Source organism: Culex quinquefasciatus, chromosome 1 (assembly GCF_015732765.1).
Source record: "Culex quinquefasciatus strain JHB chromosome 1, VPISU_Cqui_1.0_pri_paternal, whole genome shotgun sequence".
NCBI classification, from domain to species: Eukaryota; Metazoa; Arthropoda; class Insecta; order Diptera; family Culicidae; genus Culex; species Culex quinquefasciatus.
In genome coordinates, this window is record NC_051861.1 from 101862799 (window position 1) to 101880168 (window position 17370).

Sequence of the window (17370 nt, forward strand, 5' to 3'; positions counted from 1 at the left end):
CGGTATTGGGGTCCTTTTCGGTCTTTTTGAAATTTAAATTTGCCATAACTTTTGCTATATACATGCTAGAGCCTTGAAATTTTTTGATATTAAATTTATAGTATAAATACACATTTCACACAACAAATAAATCTCGGACGACCCCTAGGGGAGCGTCCATAAAAAAAAGTTACTTAAAAGGTATTGGGGTCCTTTATGACCACAAACTTTAAAACATCGTCAAAAATCCAGTTTTTGATCGATTCTGGTTCTTTTGGTCACAAATGAAAGCTTAGGACGTCCCCTTTCCGAAACCGACCTGGAATACCGGATTTGGTCACTGTGGCCACCGGGAATCGACTACAACCTAAAAAGGACCGTTTTGAGACCCCAACTTTGGCGACCTGTATCTCCGGCAAATTTCAACCAATCAGGATGCTCCGGGTTGCATTCGACAGGTGTAGACGCGTAGTGAACATTTATAAAGATCCGGAAATATCTTCAAACCGGACATTACAATTAGACTTATTCTCATAGGAAGGAGGAAATATCAGGTAGATTCACCTGACCACAGGGGGGCTACCAAGAACAAAAGGAAATATCAAAGGGTTAATGAGATTAGTGAGAAGGTAGACACCATGTGGCGAGGTAGTTAAAAGGATTACATGACAAGGAAGGAAGTGTGTAAATCTGATTAATCCGTCCCGCTTACTCTTATGCTGATCAATAATTTAAACTATATACTTCAGTAGTGTAACACGTAGGTTTAATGTTATATTGTAAAATTTTCCAAATAAAAGTTAAGTTCGGAGATCACTCCCAAAAACAACTGTTTTACTTCAGTCAATTGAGAACTCCTCATCCTCGTATTAGAACGAGCAGTCTCCAGCAGCCAGCAGTCTCCAGCAGTCACCCGGGATCAGCACCAGCAGTTCTACTTGGAGTCGTCGGCAGCCAGAGCGTAAGTTCCGCAAATTAAAAACGTACCCACACGTTTTTACATGGTGGCTCCAGAGAGGATTAGGAGAAGTGCTTGTCGGAATCAAGCACTGAGGACTCGAGCTTCCGGTCAGTCGAAATCTGATCGTGATCGTAAGTAAAAGCGTGTCCGACGCTATAGAGCGGACAAGTGATCAAGTGTGAGCAGTGTCAGGCTCAGTTAGTGCAGACGAATTATCGTCAAGAGTGTAAAAGCGTCTCCGACGCTCTAGAGCGGTCAAGTGACCAAGTATGAGCAGTGTCAGGCTCAGATAGTGTAGACGAGTTATCGTCAATAGTGAATAATCCTGGACAATAGTCCAGAAGAACACAGTGAACGATCCTGGGCAAGAACCCAGAAGAAGAAGAAAGTAAGAAGAACCTTTTAATAGGTGATTCAACATTAAAACTTTACTTCAAGTAAAGGGAAGACTGGATGAAAATTCAGAGATCCGCTTGGTTGCAGAAAATCACCAAAAATAGTAAAAAAACCTTTTAATAGATAGGTGATTTCAAGAAGTGAAGTGAGTGGTTAAAGGAAGACTAGAAACACATATATAAATAAAAAAATATATATAATAAAGGAATAAAAACTGTAAGATTGCAAAGCAGATTTAGTGCAAAGCGAGTGATAAAAAAATATAAGAAGTAACACAGCGAGGTCGAACATCAAGAAGCAACATCGAGCATCAACATCGACAAAGCAACATCGAGCATCAAGAATCGACGAAGCAACATCAAGCATCAAGGATCGACGAAGCATCATCGAACATAAGGTATTTAGAAATATGGATCACAAATTCATAGTGAATCCAAATGGTAGGTGCAGGAGTTGCACCAATCTTGATGATCAGCACATGCTAATGTGCAGTCATTGTGATCGGTTCTTCCACCTGCAATGTGTAGGACTTGGCCGTATGCCAAATAAGAATGAAAACTGGCACTGCATCAAGTGTGATGCAGTTGCCAAGACTTTACAAAGTTTTGACCAAAAGGTCAAACAATTAGAAAAAAGTATTGAGGATGTTTCAACTAAACCCTCAACAGAAAACAAAGATATATTGACTTGCCAGTTTTACAAGGCATAGTCAATAAATTAGAAGGACTGTCAGTTCAACCAAGAACTGCAGATTCATTTTTATTTAGGCAAACTTTAATAGACTTGCCAAAATTCAACGGCTCTTTTAAAGATTGGCCAAAATTTAAACAAACTTTCTTTGAAACCACCAAGCTTGGTAATTTCTCTGACATAGAGAACATAAACCGGCTTGAAAAATGTTTAAAAGGAGAAGCTCTACTTAGAGTCAACTCCTTTTATCGGATTCTAGTAACGTCAGCAAAATTATGAACGTTCTAGAAGAGCGATTTGGGAGTATTGAACAAATTTACAACGGATTAATGAACGATATTATAAAAGTTCGTAATCCGAGTTATGATAACCCAAAATCCATGGTTGATTTTATATCAGCCATCGGAGATTTGGTTATTAATATGGAGAGTCTTCATCATGAAGAATATTTAAACGATCCTCGACTAGTTCGGGATCTAATGAAAAAACTTCCATCTGGTCTTCAGAACCAATGGTTAGATAATATAAACGAAGAAAAAACGCTATCATCACCTACCAATCCTTATAAAGCTCCAACGATAAAATTTTTACACTTTTCTAAAACCAAAAGAAAAGGTAGCCATTGCAAAATTAGTCGATTCTGATAGTTCAAATTCAAGAACTAAATCAGAACGAATTCTTTACACACAGGATACAAGCCAAATTAGCTGTATCAAGTGTAATTTAAATAATCACAAACTAATACAATGCTTTAAATTCAAAAAATGACACCAGAAGAAAAGCAAAAATTTGTGACGGAAAAGAGGTTATGCTTCTCTTGTTTAGGAGCAAATCACGTAACAAAACAATGTCGATCTGCTCGAATTTGTAATATAAATAATTGCAAAAGTAAGCATAATAGGATGCTTCATGGAAACAAACCAGATTCTGGATCAGGAAGGGTATCAACAGAACATACAGTAAACTGTCATGTTAAAAGGTACAACAAGGTCTTTTATCAAATTGTTCCAATAACGTTGATAAATGGTAACAACAAAGTTAAAACCTTTGCCTTTCTTGATTCCGGCTCATCAGTAAGTCTCATAAATGCTGATACTGCAGAGCAACTTCAGGTTAAGGGAGTATTTAAACCAATGACATTAGCATGGACAAATGGAGATACCCAAGAGGACTCCAAGAGCATGTCAGTGCAAATAAGCATCAAATCTTCCAACAATGGTAGATTTAACGTTAAAGATCTACGCACTATCGAGAATTTAAAACTTCCAACACAATCTCTAGACATTAACTGTCTTAGAAAGCAGTTCTCGTATTTAAAAGATGTTCAATTAGAATCATATGAAAATGCAACACCTACAATACTATTGGGTTTGCCTCACGCTTACTTGTTCAAAGGGAAAAAGAAATATCAGGACAATTTTCTGAACCTGTAGCAAAATTGACTAAGTTAGGGTGGGTATTATATGGCAATAGTAAACATGACGCCCATAACAACAACGAACATTTATTTGTAATTTCAGAAGACATAGATGATGAGCAATCAATTAAAGAAATGATGTCCAAATTCTTTTCGGTTGAATCTTTGGGAGTAAAAGTTCCCGAAAACGTTCTTATTTCTAAATCAGATGAACGTGCCTTACAAATAATGGGCAAAACATTAGTACCAACAGAAAAGGGATATGAAATTGGTCTATTATGGAAGGATGACAATGTTAATCTTCCTAATAGCTTCAAAACAGCTCTGAATAGATTCCTCCTTTTAGAAAAGAAGAGCGCTAAGGATCCTTCATTGAAGGAATGGTATAACAATAAAATAGATGAATATTTGGGTAAAGGTTACCTGAGAAAGTTAAGCCCACAAGAATCAGTAGCGGAACTTCCGAGAACCTTTTACCTGCCCCACTTCATAATTGAAAATAAAAATAAAGAACCCCCAAAACGAAGATTGGTCTTCGATGCGGCGGCAAAAATTAACGGTATTTCATTAAATTCTCAGTTGTTATCTGGGCCTGATATGACCGAATCATCTCTAGGAATTAAAATGCGCTTTAGGGAGGAACCAATAGCTGTATCCGGTGATATACAGGAGATGTTTCATCAGGTGGGAATTCGTAAGGAGGATAGAAACTCTCAAAGAATTGTTTCTCGAAAAAATCCTAATGAACGTTTAGACATCTATGAAATGCAAGTAATGACCTTTGGTGCCACTTGTTCTCCAGCCTGTGCACAATACGTAAAAACACTAACGCAAAACAATTTTTGAACACTTGTCCAGAGGCAGTTGAAGCTATTTTAAAAATCATTACGTGGATGATTATCTAGACAGTTTCAACGATTTAAACAAGGCAACAAAGATTGTGTTAGATGTGATAAAAATCCACGACAAAGCACACTTTAAGATGAGAAATTTTATCTCAAACTCAAAATCATTGTTGGCAAATTTACCCAGCGATAGAATAACTGCATTGAACGAAATCAAATTAGACATGGACGAGAACGTTTTTGAAAAAGTACTCGGCATGTACTGGAATACGGATAAAGACAATTATAAATTTAAAATAACCGCCAAATTTGATGAGATACAAAATCCTACAAAAAGACAGTTATTGTCGTTTGTTATGAGCATTTACGATCCCCTAGGTTTGATTGCACACATAACGATACACTCAAAGATCATTATGCAAGACCTTTGGCGTGTTGGAATAGAGTGGGATGATAAAATTCCAGATTCAGTAAAAGAAGATTGGTCTACGTGGATAAAACTATTATCTACACTAAACAACCTTAGAATTCCTAGATGTTATTCATATGCAAAGAATATTATCAAAAGAGAACTACATGTATTTTGTGATGCGTCAGCAAGAGCGTACGCTACCGTCATCTATATCAGAACTATACATGATAAGGGAATTGATTTGACAATAGTAGCAGGTAAATCAAAAGTTGCCCCTACAAAAATTATGTCAATACCTCGTTTGGAACTACAAGCTGCTGTATTAGGAACAAGACTAGCAAATACTGTGCAAAAGGAAACACGGTTGGAAATTAATACAATAACTCATTGGTCCGACTCAAAAACAGTTTTAAGCTGGATAAAATCTGAAGTCAGGAAATATAAGCAATTTGTGCAATACAGAATAAGTGAAATCTTAGATACCACAGTAGAGTCTCAATGGCAATACATTGATACAGCCAACAATCCCGCAGACGAAGGAACTAAAATGATAACAACACAATCAAAATGGGTTTCCGGTCCAGATTTTTTGAAAACTTACGATAACCTTTGGAAAATTGGAGATAAAGGTTCCCCAGATCTGAGCCATGAGGAATTACGACCTATTTTTACCATAGCAGCTATAGATAAACCAAATTTTGATTGGTTGAACATTGAATGGTGCTCTGATTGGACCCGTTTAAAAAGGTCGGTATGTATAGTAATGAAATACATAGATTGGTTAAAACATAAATCAAAACAGACAACATTTGATAAAAATATTACAGCCTTTGATATGGAAAAGGCAGAAATAATCCTTATCAAGAAGGCACAATGGGACTCGTTTAGCGATGAAGTGTTGGACTTGACAACTAAAAATAGAATCGAAGAAGAGAGTAATATTAAACCACTAACACCAATCTTAGATAAAAATGGCGCACTGGTTTCAAACACTCGGTACGTCAATGCTAAATGCTTACCATATGGAGCTAGACAACCATATATTTTGCCTAAAGCTCATTATGTTTCACAACTCATTTTGAAAAAACATCACGAAATCTTTTACCATAAAAAGAGAGATGTTGCAATCGCTGCAGTGAGATTGAAATACCATATAATTCAGATAAAAGCAGCTATGAATAAAGTTGTCAATAGATGCCAATATTGCAAAAACAATAAGGCGAAGGCTTACGTTCCACAAATGGCGCCTTTACCTGAATGCCGAATTCAACCGTACGTAAAACCATTTACGCATACAGGAGTAGATTATTTTGGTCCTTACAATGTCTCAATAGGTAGAAGGACCGAAAAAAGATGGGGAGTCGTTTTTACATGTATGACGACAAGAGCAGTTTATTTGGAAGTTGCACACGATCTAAGTGCAGACGCCTTTTTGGTCTGTTTAAACTCCGTTCAAAGCAGACGGGGGAAGATAAAGTTCTTGTATAGCGACAATGGCACCAACTTTGTAGGTGCAGATAATGAGTTAAAGAAAATTCGCTATAGGCTTGCGTCTGATGGAATCGTTTGGACCTTCAATCCTCCATTATCCCCTCATTTTGGAGGAGCATGGGAACGAATGGTAAGAGAAATTAAGTCCTTGCTTCCCAGCGATACTATGCCTGAACATACGCTTAGAGCACTCCTCACTGAAATTGAATTTATTATAAACTGCAGACCACTTACATCTATATCGTTAGATGCAACGGATGACGAACCTATTACCCCGCATCATTTCTTAATGGGATGTGCAGGAAGTACTGAGACGTCACTAAATGATGTTTCTAAAGCCGAAGCCTCAAGGCAACAATGGAAAAGAGTACAACTCTTAGCAAAGAATTATTGGGACAGGTGGCTACACGAGTACCTGCCCACTCAAGCAAAACGATCAAAATGGTCGAAGGTTGTAAAAAATGTGAAAGTTGGCGATATAGCACTTATAGCCGACGACAATCAGAAAGCCAAATGGAAAAAGGGAATGATAATAAAAATTCATACTGGCAAAGACGGTAATGTAAGATCAGCAGTGGTAAAAACCGCTAATGGTGAATATACCAGACCTGTCGTGAAATTAGCAGTTTTAGATGTTTTGGAACCATCTAAACCTAAGGAAACTGAAAAACAAACTAAAAATATACAAGAACAAAACCCAGTACATTTTGTAGGCTATATAAAGGTTATTGAAAAACCAAAAGCCAACTGGGGTATAAGAAAACAAGTAGACATAGATGAAGTTAAAAAATTAGCTTCAAGGTTATCTGCATCCGACCCTAAACCAAAGAGGAGGAAAATTATTAGACCCTGCACCTGGATGAACATTTTAACAACGTTGTATTTTATATGTTTATTCCTTGGAAAATCCCTTGGATTTCAAGGATCTGGATTAATTGCATATGATTGCAGCAATCCTGAGGTAAATTTAACTAGCTACTCTCTCTTGGACGTGGCTTCATGTTTACCACCGACAACTAATCTGTCAACACAGGAAATATATATTCAGGTGTTACAAAAAAAGGTGAACAAGGAGACAAAAGTTTTTCAATGTAAAGTTATAATACAAAGAAAAATTAGGCATTGTGGGATGCATTCACACACATCGGATTATTACAAAGGGTATGAATACATAGTTAAAGATTTTACTTCAGAGGAATGTAGATATTCACAACAACTGGGAACAATCAAACTAGCGTATGACTTCCATCTTCACGAATTAAAACGCAATGCTACCACTAGAGGGGAAGAGTTGATCGTTGGAACACTTTCCGGTAGTAGTTGCAGAGGTGGGACTTATAAAACTCATCTTTACACCTGGGAAGACGCTCTGGTTTACTACCAATATGAAATTACGCTACGCGATTATACAGCAGTAGTAGATTCAGAAAATGATATTATTCATTTGAAAAATGGCTTAACCTGCACGTACAGCCAAGGAAAATGTCTGGATGCAGAAGATGGGTACTTAACATGGGACATAGAATTCAATAAAAAATGCGAAGAAACTGAATTTGAAGTTTTGTTTGAAGGGGTAGTTAACAAAACCGTGAATAACGAAAAATCAAACCCAATGTATAGTACTATTACGTCCACTCATTTGTTCTCGATACGCACCAAAGATGTAACGAGAATCTGTGGAAGAATAGGGTATACCACTGATCACCCCGCATTATTCTTTTAGAAACATCTGTTGGAGATTCCCCATTCACGAAATCAAACGTGGTGGGAAGAAATTTTGATCTCTTTACATATTTCAACTCAAAAATTACGTTCGTAGAAAACTACTTCGGACAAAGTATGACGGAGTTGTACAATACTGTAATGACAGAGATGTGTAAAGTCGACAAATCTTTACTAGAAACAAAACTAACATTAGCAAGAATTAATCCAGCTGAATTCGTCTCAAGCATTATAAGACGATCAGGATATACAGCAGTAGCAGCAGGGAAGTATTACATGTACTCGAATGCAAACCTGTATACGTAACACCCCGGTTTGAGGATAACTGTTACCAAGAGATTCCAGTATTTTATAATAATAAATCCATGTTCATTGCACCAGTAACAAGAATTTTACAAAATCGTGGAAATCAAATTGATTGTACACCAATACTGCCTGCAAAATTTCGCATTGGAGGGAAATGGTACACAGTAGATAACAAATTTAGAGAAACGGTAGCACCGTCTAAAATATCAACAGAAATAGTCATAGCTTGGAAATACACTCCTTTACCAAACTTAATGGAAAGCGGTGTTTATGACTATGACAGTGTAGAGAAAATGAAAAACATGATTTATAATCAGGTAGACAAACGCGTTGCCTCAAATGTGCTTCATAGACTATTAGACGGCCATCAATCAGATCAACAAGGATATCGATTAGAAGCATTAAATGTAGTTGAAAAAGCCCAGAACATTATATACTCGATATTTGAATCATCATATATTATAGGTTTTTGTCGTATTTCATCATTCTTTTCTGGAATAATCATGATGAGTTATATATGTATACTAATATTTAATCCCATGACATGGATAATGATCTAAAGGAAGATTAAATGTAACAAAACAAGAGAACAAGCACAGATCAACATAAATTTAGAGACGCATCTGTAATATTTTATTTTGTAAACCATAGGATGATTTACGGGTCCCGGAATGTAGACGCGTAGTGAACATTTATAAAGATCCGGAAATATCTTCAAACCGGACATTACAATTAGACTTATTCTCATAGGAAGGAGGAAATATCAGGTAGATTCACCTGACCACAGGGGGGCTACCAAGAACAAAAGGAAATATCAAAGGGTTAATGAGATTAGTGAGAAGGTAGACACCATGTGGCGAGGTAGTTAAAAGGATTACATGACAAGGAAGGAAGTGTGTAAATCTGATTAATCCGTCCCGCTTACTCTTATGCTGATCAATAATTTAAACTATATACTTCAGTAGTGTAACACGTAGGTTTAATGTTATATTGTAAAATTTTCCAAATAAAAGTTAAGTTCGAGATCACTCCCAAAAACAACTGTTTTACTTCAGTCAATTGAGAACTCCTCATCCTCGTATTAGAACGAGCAGTCTCCAGCAGCCAGCAGTCTCCAGCAGTCACCCGGGATCAGCACCAGCAGTTCTACTTGGAGTCGTCGGCAGCCAGAGCGTAAGTTCCGCAAATTAAAAACGTACCCACACGTTTTTACAACAGGTATTACCTGTACTTTGACCACAAATATTAATATCAGGGCCAGGTGACCTACCGGTTCCGAAAATCCAGAACATCCGAAAAGTTCATGTTTTACTGTTTTTCACATACATGTGATTTTAATACTCTCATGATAGTTGAAATTGAGCCATAAAACTTACTAAAAAGTTAAAAAATGTAATTCTGTTAAAATAAAAGAAAGAAAATTCCATTTTAGCATAAGGGTTTAATAACAGTTTATTTTATCATGACAAAATTTGTTATTGGTCTGATATTGGTTGAAAGCTAAAACCACTTTGAAATAACATTTTTTGTTATGGAAGAATACCTCCAACTGTTATTGGGATGATCGGACTACTTGTGAAAATAATAAAAACAATAATAAAGATTTGTTCGAAGAATAACTAAAAATAACTAAGTCTGTTATTACAATAACAATCCAATAACAAAAAATCATAACGACGAATAACAAATCTTGTTATAAATAACATAAAATGTTATTGGCCAAGTATTTTCAAACATCAAAAAAATGTTATTCCCAAGATATTTTCGTCTGCTCGTTTTGGTAGTATATAAGAACATTTTTTTTCTAAAATAAAATCACCTAAAATCAGGATCAACTCGGTTGACTCAAGAAAAAAAAAATTTCAGAACATTGGCAAAGTTACATACAACAAGATTCACTTCCAACCTAATAATTTTCCAAAATTTCAAGAGCTATTCTTTCCAATGCTTTTAAAGATCAAAAATTTGGATGAAAAATTGATTTTTGGCGATTATTTTAGATCGAAGCTCGCCTAGAGGGATAATTGAATAGTTATCTGTTGCATCTGCATTTGCAAAAAAAATGAAATCATGCTCCAGATATTCATAACACTACCCAAATAAGACGTTACTCAAATTCAGTAGCCTAAAACAACCCTGAAACAAAACATGTCAACAGCAACGGTAAAAACCCTTTTCTCCAAAAACCCGTGAATCCCACAATCCTGTTTCTATTGACGGATGCTTCGCGACTTGAAAGGGATGCCCACATAGAAAAATGGGCGGAAAACGTCCAAAAAGCGGGGACGTTTTGCCTGAAAGCGGGCCCGATTTTCAGCACGCTTTTTCCCCTCGTTGTGGCCCATTTCGTGCCAGAATGCAACATTTAGGCGGGCGTTACGCATTTTGGCCGATGCATTACGCCCGTCTGAGGCACGATTTTAGGCCCGTTTTGACCACGATGACGGGCAAAAAGGGTGGCGGAACGGGGCGCATTTTGGGGGTTCTTCTTCTTCTTTATTATTTCCGGTTTCAGTTTAGGGCGGTTAGGGTGATCAATATAATTAGGGTGACAAAAAAACAAAACAAATTAAAAATTTTATTCAATTAAATCTTACATCAACAATACAAACTTAACCTAATTATAACTAGCTCAGATAAATATAAGTTGGGTTAGTAGGATTACATGACTTTGAATAGGTCTTATTGGTTCTAATGGCTAATTTTGCTAAAATAAGTTTACAAAATGAGGTATAAATAAATTTGATAAAATTAAGATAAACTAAGTTGAAATCAGTTAAATTTAGTTAAATTTGGTTCAATTAAGTTATGTTAAGTTTCATTTGGTTAAATTTGGTTGAGTTTATTTAAAATAAGCCAAATTTAGTTGAGTTTAGTTGAATAAAGTTTTTTTTTTTATTAAATCGAATTTAATTCAGTTAAATTTTAGTTAAATCAAGTTAAATTTAATTCAACTAAGTTAAATTACGTTGAATTAATTGAAATTAAGTTAAATTGAGTCAACTAATGTCGGATTAAGATAAATTCAGTTAATTAAGTTAAGTTAGTTAAATTGAATTAAATTTGGTTAAATTTAGTAAAATAAAGTTGAATACAGTTTCATTTAGTTAAATTTAGATAAATTAAGTTAAATTTAGTTAAACATAGTTGTATCAAATAATTGAAGTTTAGTTAAATTTAGTTAAATTGAGTTAATTTTAGTTAAATTGAGTTAAATTGAGTTAAATCGAGTTAAATTTAGTTAAATTGAATTAAATTTAGTTGAATTTAGATAAGTTTAATTGAATTAAGATAATTTATGTTAAACTGAGCTAAATTTAGTTAAATTAAGTTAAATTTAGGTAAATTTAGTCAAATTTAGTTAAATTTGGTTAATTCTGGTTAAACTTGGTTAAATATAGTTTAGTTGAATTTAGTTATTTTTTGCTAAATTTGATGAAATGAAGTAAAATTTAGTAATCTTTAGTTGAACTGACTTATTTATTGGTATGTTTAGATATTCTCAGATTAATTTTAAAAATTCAGTTAAATTTTGTAAAGTCAGGTAAATACTAAGTAAATTTAGTTTAATTCGATTAAATTTGGTTAAGTTTATTTAAAATAAGTCAAATTTAGTTGAATAAAGCTATATTGTATTAAATTGGGTTTAATTCAGTTAAATTTTATTTAAATCAAGTTAAATTTATTTCAACTAAGTCAAATTAAATTAAAGTTAAGTTAGTTGAATTTGATTAAATTTGGGTCAATTTAGTTAAATAAAGTTGAATACAATTAAATTTAGTTGAATTTAGATCAATTAAGTTAAATTTAGTTGTAACAAATAATTGAAGTTTAGTAAAATTTAGTTTAATTGAGTTACATTAAGTTGAATTTAGATAATTTGATTTGAATTAAGATAGTTTATGTTAAATTGAGCTAAATTTGGCTAAATTAAGTTAAATTTAGGTAAATTTAGTCAAATTTCGTTAAATTTGGTTAATTTTGTTAAAACTTGGTTAAATACAGCAAAGCTTAGTTGAATTCAGTTATTTTTTGCTAAATTTCGTGAAATTTAGTAAAATTTAGTAAAATTTAGTTGAATTTACAAACTTTTTGTTAAGTTTAGATATTTTCAGATTAATTTTGTAAAATTCAGTTAAATTTTGTAAAATTAAGTTAAGACTAGGTAAATTTTGTTTAATATTATTAAATTTGGTTAAATTTATTTAAAATAAGTAAAATTTAGTTAAGTTTAGTTGAATAATATTATTTTTTATAACATTGGGCTAATTCAGTTGAATTTTAGTTAAACTAAGTGAACTAACGTCGAATTAATATAAATTCAGTTAATATTAATTTAAGTTAGTTAAATTTAAATAAATTTGGTTAAATTAAGTTGAATTTAGTTGTTTTAAATAATTGAAGTTTAGTTAAATTGAGTTAAATAAAGTTGAATTTAGATAAGTTTATTTGAATTTAGATAATTTATATTAAATTGAGCTAAATTTAGTTAAATTTGGTTATTTTTTGTTAAACTTGTTTAAATATATTAAAGTTTAGTTATTTTTTGTTATGTTTAGATAATTTCAGATTAATTTTGTAAAATTTAGTTAAATTTTGTAAAATTAAGGAAAAATACATTAGTTTAATTTCATCAAATTTTGTAAACTTCAGTTGAATTTAGTTATTTTTGTTAAATTGAGTTAAATTCAGTTAAGTAGAATTTTGTTTATCTTAGCTAAATTAAATTAAATTTAGGTAATTAAGTATATGCGTTAAGGTAAGTTAAAAAACTTGGTTGAAATTAATTAAATATATTAAAAAAATAGTTTTATCTAGTTAAATTTAGAAAAATTTATCAAAATTTTGGAAATTTTAGTATAATTTAGAAAATTTGTAGTTGTAGTTGAATTTAGTATTTTTTTGTTATATTGAGTTAAATTTAGTTATTTTTTTAGAATTTAGATAAATTCAGATAAATTAAGCTAAACTAAGCTAAATTATGGAAAGAGTGGAACTCTATAATAAAGAGTTAAAAAAAATCAATTACGGTAAGTTTATATGAAATTAAGTGCAGTAAAATTAAGTAAAACCAAGTTTAATTTAGTGTATTTTAACTTAATAAAGTTTTAAGTAAAATCAGGTTAATTATAAATAAATTAAGTTAAATTAGATTAAATTTAGTTATATTTAGAAAACTATAAGCTGAATTTGGATATTTCCTGTTAAATTAAGTTGAATTTTGTAAAATTAAGTAAATTTTTATTACAGTTAGTTAAATTGTGTTAAATTCAGTTATATTAATTTTAAAGATGAATTGAGTTAAAATTAAATTTGTTATGTATAATAAAGTAAAATTTAGTTAAATTAAGTTAACTTAAGTTAAATTTAGCTAAATTAAGCAAAATTAAGTTAAATTAAGTTGAACTTTGTTAAATTAAGTTAAATTATATTAAACGAAGTTTATTTAAGTTCACTTAAGACAAATGCAGTTCAATTCGTTAAAATTTAGTTAAATTAATTTAAATTCAGTAAAATTTAGTAGAATTTTGCAAAATTTTGTTAATTTTGGTTACAGTTAGTTCAATTTGATTGAAATTAGTTACATTAGGTTCAATTAAGCTTGATTAAATTTAAACTAAGTTAATTAAAATATGTATTAAGTTAAAGCAAGCAAGAAAAAAGGAGTTTATAGAAGATCCAGAGATATTTTTTTAAATTCAGTTAAATGTTTAAAAAGAATTGGGCTTAATTTAATTAAATTTTGTTTGATTAAGAAAACTTTTGTTAAATTTAGTGGCAATTTGTTAACTCAGTTAAATACAGTTAATTTTTGTAATAATAAGTTAAATTTAGGTAAATTAGGTTAAATTTAGTTGATTTTTGTTCAATTGAGTAATTAGATTAATTTTGTAATTAGTAATTAGATAAATTTTGTAAAATTAAGTTCAATTAAGATAAACTTAGTTGAACTAAATTATATTAATTACATTTCATTACACTTAGTTGCATTTGTTTGATTTATTAAAAAAATATATAGAAAAAAAAAAGTTTTATAAAGTCAAATGGAGTTCAATTATGTTGAATTTAGATAAGTTAAATTGAATTAAGATAATTTATGTTATATTGAGCTAAATTTAGTTAAACTAAATTAAATTTAGTTAAACTAAGTTAAATTTAGTTAAATTTGGTTAATTTTGGTTAAACTTGGTTAAAAATAGTAAAGTTTAGTTAAATTCGTTTATTTTTTGTTAAATTTCGTGAAATGAAGTTAAATTTAGTAAACTTTAGTTGAATTTACTTATTTTGTGTTTAGTTTAGATATTTGCAGATTAATTTTGTAAAATTAAGTTAAATTTTGTAAAATCAGGTAAATTTAGTTTAATTTCATTCAATTTGGTTAAGTTTATTTAAAATAAGTCAAATTTAGTTGAGTTGCGTCAAATTACGTTGAATTAATTGAAATTAAGATAAATTGAGTAAACAAAAATCGAATTAAGATAAATTCAGTTAAAATTATGTTAAGTAGGCTGAATTTAATTAAATTTGGTTAAATTTAGTTAAATAAAGTCGAATACAGTTACATTTAGTTAAATTTAGATAAATTATGGTAAATTTAGTTAAATTTAGTTAAATTGAGTTATATTAAGTTGAATTAAGATAAGTTGAATTGTGTTAAGATAATTTATGTTAAGAATAACGAGGAGGTTATAGAAGATCCAAAGATATTTTATTTTTATTCAGTTAAATGTTTAAAAATAATGTAAAAGGTAGTTGAATTGGGCTTAATTTAGTTAAATTTTGTTTGATTTAGAAAACTATTGTTATATTTAGTGATAATTTATTAACTCAGTTATATACAGTTTATTTTTGTATTATTAAGTTAAATTTAGGTAAATTCAGTTAAATTTAGTTGATTTTTGTTCAATTGAGTTATATTTAGATAAATTTTGTAAAATTTATTAAAATAAACTTAGTTGAATTAAATTATGTTAATTACATTCATTAAATTTAGTTACATTTGATTGATTTATTACAAAATATATAGAAAAAAATGTATTATTTTGTAAAATTTATTTAAGTTTCTTTATATTTAGTAAAACATATTTAAAATAAGATAAATTAAATTAAGTTAATCAAATTATGTTAAGTAAAGAAAAGAAATAGTGAAAGTTAGATAAATTTATAAAAAAAATGTTTTATTTAGTTGAATTTATCAAAGTTTAATTAAATTTAGTTATGTTTATTAAAATTCAAGTAAATTTATTAAAATAAAATTAAGTGAATAAATTTTGATTAAAAATAGTTAAATAAAGGTTAAATTTTGTTAAATTAATAAAAAAAATCGTTTTATTAAGCTGAATTTAGTAAAATTTAATAAACTTTATTAAAATGTAGTTAGCTTTAGTTAAATCAAGTAGAATTTAGGAAATTTTTGTCATGTTGAGTAAAATTTTATAAAATGTTGTTAAAGTAAGCTAAACTAAGATAAATTACGTAAACTATGTTAAATTTGGTTAAATTTAGTTATATTTAGAGAAAAATAGATGAATGTAGTTATTTTCTGTTAAATTTTTTAACATTTGATTAATTTTTGTTACAGTTAAATTATGTTAAATTTAGTTATATTAATTTATTTTATGTTGAATTCAGTTAAAATAAATTTAATTAAGTTAAATTGAGTTTAATTAACTTAAATCAAGTTAAATTTAGTAAAATGAAGTTCATTAAGTTAATTTAAGTTAAATAAGGTTGACTTCGGTAAAACTTAGTTAAATTAGGTTAAATTCAGTTGAATTTAAAAAAAATCAGATAAATTTTGCAATATTCAGTTAAATTTTTAAAATTTAGTAACGTTTTGTAAAATTTAGTTAAATTCGGTTAAATTTAGTTAAACATTTTAGGTGAATTCAGCTATTTTTTGTTAAATTGAGGTAAATTCAGTTAAATTTTGTAAAAGGTACATTTAGCATTTTTTTTTTAAATTGAGTTAAGTTTTTATTAAATTTAGTTAAATTAAGTTAAATAAAACTATTTTAAATCATTTTAAATTAAGATGAATTAAGATAAATTATGTAAAATTAAATAAAGTTTGATAAATTTAATAAAATTAGTTAAATTTAATTCAATTTAGGCAAATAACGGTAAATTATGTTAAATTTATTGAAACTTAGATAATATTGGCTAAATCTGGCTAGTTAAGTTGAATTTAGTTAAATTTTTTAAAAAAATAATTAAATTTAGTTGAATTAGAATAAATTTAGTCAAATTTAAAAATAGTTAAATATAATTAATACTATAGTTAAATATAATTAATACTTAATTTAGCTATATTAGTTAAATTTATTAAAACTTAGTAATTTTGGTTAAATTTAGTTAAATTTAGGTTAATTTAGTAAATTTGTTTATGCGTGCAATAGATAGATAAAAAAATAAATTGTTTTCAATAAGTCCAAATAAGTAAACATTAGTAAAAATTAGCTTAAATTTGATTTTAATTAGTTTATGGGTCTCGTGGCGCAGGGGTAGCGGCTTCGGCTGCCGATCCCGATGATGCTATGAGACGCGGGTTCGATTCCCGCCTTATCCAATGAGCTTCTATCGGATGGTGAAGTAAAACGTCGGTCCCGGTTTCTCCTGTCTCGTCAGAGGCGCTGGAGCAGAAATCCCACGTTAGAGGAAGGCCATGCCCCGGGGGGCGTAGTGCCAATAGTTTCGTTTTTTTTAGTTTAATGAATTAACATTAGCTACCGTCATCAGGGGTGACATTGGGTCTGGGGTGAGATTGGGTTATACAAAAAATCAGAATGTCGCCCCTGATGACGGTACATATAGTTGAAATTTGTAAAATTTAGTTTAAAGAATTTGTAAAATTTAGTTCAACTATAGTTGACAATAAGTAATATTAGGTAAATTTTGTCAAAATGAGATGAAACTTGATAAAATTTCTGAGAACTTTGAATAGTAAAATATAAACTACTTTCCTGCCTAGAAGAGGAACAAAAAGCGTGCGAGAAGTCAATTCTCTCTCGGAAAAACCAAAAAAGGAACAAATGCGTAGCACTTAAGCAAATCGACGCTGGTCAGTTGAGGTTCCAGCTGACGGAATCCTTGCCGATGCGACCTCGGCCGGCCCCGATGGCGTGACGTCGTTTGGGTTGCGAGAGATGCA